This window comes from Cyprinodon variegatus, unplaced genomic scaffold (assembly GCF_000732505.1).
Source record: "Cyprinodon variegatus isolate N-32 unplaced genomic scaffold, C_variegatus-1.0 Scaffold2015, whole genome shotgun sequence".
Taxonomy (NCBI): domain Eukaryota; kingdom Metazoa; phylum Chordata; class Actinopteri; order Cyprinodontiformes; family Cyprinodontidae; genus Cyprinodon; species Cyprinodon variegatus.
Genome location: NW_015152468.1, coordinates 23751 through 29345, shown reverse-complemented (window position 1 = coordinate 29345; position 5595 = coordinate 23751).

Here is a 5595-nt window from a genome sequence, read left to right as displayed (position 1 = left end):
AATTTTCACAACTGTTCTGCGCCAAGTAACATTTCCTCTGATCACGGAGCAAATCCCGATGATGAGACATTTGTTCTTTCATTACCTTTATTGTTTGATTGTTTATAATATCATTTGGAAAGTTTTGTGTGTGTCCCATTTTTTGGAAAAGAATAATCTCTTAAAGTATACCATTTTCTGTCATTTTAGTGATGTAAGCTCAAAGAGTGATACAGTGAAAGTGCTTGTTCAACTTGGGCAATGATGAGCAAAATTAAAGGTGTTCATTTTTATTCAGAAATAATTTTCCCACAGTTTTGGGCTTCGGTCTATTTCTTTTTTTTTTTTTACACACACAACTTCACCTGCCTTTGAAAACACACGTTTACAAGGCACTGAAGATGCTGACGTGCATAAAAAGACATGTACAAGTCTATATAAATTGGGGTACTGGAGTTTTTTTCCCCGCCCAGTACTCCAATGGATTTTCCATTCTGCTTATGTTGGCCTCTGAAAGGTATGGCTGGACTTGCATCTAAATGATGCCACTGTTTGCTACCTACAAGAGAAAAGCAAATGTTAGCAAAAGTAATATGTAAAAGTACAAAACAAAAAAGACTGGTCAAAAAATAATTACCTCCAGTAGCATCTTGAGAAGTGGAAGCCTGGGGTGTTTCATCAAACCTTGGTCTAGAACGCATCATTGTGGCACATTCGGAGGTCAGTCTCTTAATTGCCTTAGTGGCTTTAGTGTGGCTGAAAAAAAACAAAATAGCTAGCTTGTGAATCTTTTTAATGTTGTGAAGGAACAACCAGTTCCCCAACGAGGTCTGCCCGTCAGAGAGGAAAGATAGAAACTGCATGATGCGTCCGACTTTTGACTTCTGATTCTCCTGATGCTTCTTTGTGGCTGAGGAACCCTTTAGATGGACCCAGTATTCTTGCATGTATTCTACTAAACAAATCAAAGTTAAAACAAACGTGTGTAGTTTATGAAAATAGAAGAAAATGAATGAAGCAAGCAGGGAGGATGCTTACATATGGCTGGTGGGAAATGTGGGTACGTATGGAGGACTGCAAGGGAGACCTGTGTGGCTGGCTTTGGCTGGGCTTAAAGTTCTGGAGAGGACGTCTCTGGTTCTTCATCAATTCTGTGCGCAGATTCTTGGGACACAGAGGGGCTCGAGGACACATGCTGGAGTGACTAGGACATAGAAGAGCAGGGCTTAGCCATCACTGAATCCCCTTAACTCAGGCTAAGTAATTGATTATAGTAAAATATTTAAAAATACCTTTTCGAGTGTCTTGATGGTCTTCTTGGCTCGTTTGGACCATCGCAGCTGACTGCGAAGCTTCAAACAAACGTACCTCAGGTCACCGGCGAGCTTGCGGTTCCTGGCCAGCAGCTCCTGGCACGAGACGCAGGAAGGACCCACTTGGGCATCATCATCGTCCGGCATTGGTACGTCACGCATGGCCACATCGGCTTCATCGACGTCAAAAAAAGACATCAATGGTGTGGGGTTGGTCGCCCTCAGCTCTCTCAGGCTCTGCATTGTTATCTGGAGCTTCATGCATTGGACCAGCTGATCTATGCCGTCCATCGGCATCTCTACGTGGGCTTGGTACGGGTGTTTGTCCAGCCTGGACTTGGCGTAGTCACAGCCCTCCACCGGACAGGGCATTTTACGTATATTGATCTGACCACTTGCATACTGGAGAAATATTTTGCGCTCCTGCTGATTGCTCATGTGGTGCATTTTAAGCAGGTGCTTACCCAGATACTTATAACTATAGTGGCACAAAGGGCAGTCAAAGGCTTTCCTAGGACGGGTCATCTTGCAGAAGAGATCTGAAAAATAAAAGAAAAGCTTAACACACAGCTTTCAAAGATCCAGCAGCCGGACTACGGCTAAATAGGAGCCGGGAGATGAGAGCCTGAGGCCCGCTGATCATCCTGCTGCGCCGCTGGCACATGGCTATCAGCGGAGCCGAGGCTAAGCTACAGATCGGCCGCCATGAAGCCCCCACGTGGGCCCGCTGATCATCCAGCTGAGCCGCTAACGCATGGCCGGCAGCTGAATGCCCAGGGGCCGCAGACTACCCAGCAAACAATACCCCACGCTATGCTAAAAGGCAGACGGGTGAAAGCGCAAAGCATAACAAACAAAGCCTTACCGTTCAATGGGGGAAGGGTCGATGTGTGGCCCCTTAACCAGTGTGGCTCTCCTCTAAAAAGTGCGTGAGTCACCGTGAGTCTTAGTGGTGCACGAGCCTCCTCTCTGTGCTGCGTAAAGCTTCGATCCGTGCTGCGTAAAGCTCCCCTTGTGCAGTCCGTGTACATCCGGATGGCGGTCTGCTAGTGGACCGAGGAGATGGAGCTTATATGGGATGGGAGGTGCGGCGCCTGCTAGTCTGCTTAACAAGGTACACCTGGTGAAGCCCCATGATTGAGGCCAGCCATGCCGAAATGAGTGGCCAATCAGCGCGCAGCAGGGTGCCAGAAAGTCTGCCTCTCCGGATGGCGCACCTCTGCCGCTCTGCATGTCGGCAATCTAGTCCAGCGGTCAACCTCTTGCCCTCCCCATTGGGAGACCGGGGTTCGTCACCCGGAGCTTGCGGATCTTTTATTTTTTTAGCCCAATCAATAAAAATTATAACCCCAGGTTGTGGCTTGATCCACCGGGCAACCTCTTTTCTCTTGCCCCGCTGCTCTTCTCCTCCACACAACCGCGGGGAATTGGAGGTTCTTAAAGGGGAATTGATCAACCAAAGCCGGGCAGATTCATTATTGCTACCACCATGGAGAAATGCTTTAAACACACGCACCCAACCCGGGAAACAGTCACAGTGATAAGCATTATCACACCAAATATATGGGTCACTAGTTCTGCAGAACCAAAACAAGGACCGGGCCCTCCATTGCACAGATCGAATACAGAAGCACCATGCCCGCTTCCAGGTCACGTGACCGGGCCAGTCAAGCGGTAGAGTGGCCGCCTCTGGTGCGGGGGTTCGGAGGTTCAAGGCCTGGTCGTGCTTTTTGAACTTTTATGTGAAAATGTGACTGGAGCTTTTTTATTTTTTTAATAAAAATATAGATCAATTGTAGCCTGGTTTCCAGAACCAGGGGCCCCATGGACCGGGCCCTGGTTCTCCACAGGCCTCCAGAAACACGGGGTCCGGTTCAGAACCACCCAGGGACACGTGTCGAGACCTGGGGACAGTCATCAGCATGGCCTGGGTCCAGAACCAGGCTCCAGAACCAGGCCCAAAATCGGGCCCAGCACCGCCCTGGTACTCCACAGGCCTCCAGAACCATGGGGCCCGGTTCATAACACCGGGGAAAGGTGTCGAGACCAGGGGACAGTAATCCGCAGGGCCTGCTTAACCAGAACCAGGGGGGCCCATGGATCGGGACCAGGCTCCAGAACCAGGGCCCGGGCCCATGGAGCTCCTCTCCCCAGAGGCGGAGCACCGCGGGCCCGCCATGGGCTGAGCACATCCACCTGCGGGGCCCCTGGACCGGGCCCATGGTCCAGAACCAGGGACCGGGCCCATTCTGGGGACAGAACTGAGCATTAAACGGACAGAAAGCCGCATAGCACTTGACCTTTGACCCCTGGAGAACACCGCACAGGCTAATAGGAAAATATACTATATTAATAGGACATAATTCGGCATCACAGGGGACTTTACTAGGCAGGGCCTTGGTCCAGAACCAGGGCCTGGGCCCAGGGACCGGGCCCATGGACCGCGCCCATGGTCCAGAACCAGGGCCCGGGCCCATGGAGCTCCCCTCCCCAGAGACGGAGCACTGCGGGCCCGCCACAGGCTGAGTGCACAGTCTGACCTCCACACAACCACCTGCAGGGCCCCTGCTTTTTTTAAATGCTCATTCGGGGACAGAACTGCGCATTAAAAGGACAGAAAGCTGCACAGCACTTGACCTTTGACCCCTGGAGAACGCCGCACATGGCCCGTGGGCTTAGATCTCGGTGTACTGGAGCATTTTAAATAGGAAAATATACTATATTTATAGGACAGAATTCGGCATGACAGGGGACTTTAATCGGCAGGGCCTGGGTCCAGAACCAGGGGCCCATGGACCGGGACCAGGCTCCAGAACCAGGGATCGGGCCCATGGAGCTCCTCTCCCCAGAGACGGTGCACCGCGGGCCCGCCACAGGAGGAGCGCACAGTCTGACCTCCACACAACCACCAGCAGGACCCCTGCTTTTTTTTTTTTTTAAATATGCTCATTCGGGGACAGAGCTGAGCATTAAAAGGACAGAAAGCCGCACAGCACTTGACTTTTGACCCCTAGAGAACTTTGTAAGACCACACCCCGTGGTGAAACCCACACATGCGTTTTCCCAATCCTGTGAGATAACCCGCTTTCAACTTGAACTTTTAAATAGGAAAGATTTAAAATTCAGCATTAGACTGCATTCACACACTGGGATCCACACACTGCACCTCCAGAACCAGCTGAGCAAGTGGGGCTCCTTTCCCCACAGTCGGAGCACTCTGGGCCCGCATCAACCTCCGTGGAGCAGCCCCTGGTTCTCCAGAACCCACGTCATGTCCCACACACCACCCGTTTTGCCCACCTCAGCCCACACTGGCACTCAAAAGCTCAAAAAACCCAAACAATGATCCCCTGTGTCCGACTTGGGACCCCTTTGTCCCACCTCACCCCTCGCCAAAAGCTCCGATAACGCCGTAAAAGTACTTAATACTCTCATCTGGCCATATTTGGCCCCCTTTGTCCCACCTCACCGCACTATCCGGCACTCAAACAGTTAAAAACACGAAATCCACCCAAAATTCCCACTTCGGACTGACTTCTGGCACGCCAGAAACCAAAGGCAAGACTGCCCCCCCAGTGTGTCTGCTATATATTGCACATGCACTCCTGTGGCCCACTTGGGACCCTCTTGGCACTGTTAAACAACTACCCGGGTGGCCCAGTTGCCCTTCCTGCCACGGGGGAACCAAACGGGCCAGGAGTCCGGACGACAAATGGGACACTTCGGTCACTTTTTCTGCGGCTTCTAACCCTAACCCTAACCCTACCCCACAATAGGGGAAGAGCGAAGTTTTCAGACACCCGGGCGAATTTGAGAGTTTTTTGAAAAATTCCTGGGGCCAAACCGGAGGCCCCAGGGTCCGGGGACCTGGCCCTAAAAATAGAGCAAGGCCTGGTGACCCTTATGCCCGGGTCACCCGATTTTTCACGCCCACCCTGAGCCCGGGGCGGACCCCCAAAGTGGGCAAAGTTTGACAAAAAACTTGGTTTTTTTGCAAGTTAGAGTGCTGTTCCCGAAACCACCAGAGGTCTCCAGAAACAATGTGGACAGCCCGGTAGTTCTTTGCATGGGGACATTTTGTCGCACATTTAATGGGACATTTCCTAGGCCCCGGGAACTCGGGTCGAGATGAGGCATTTGGGGGTGGGACATTAGGTTGCACCGGGACCGAGACAAGGCTGGGCATAATTGAATTGGTCCTCCCGTATTACTTTTGAATGGGAAAAAAGTCGGCATCAACCTTACCAGGGGCCCAGACATAAATAGGCACTTCGCCATTGACACCGGGAAGCACCGGAGCATC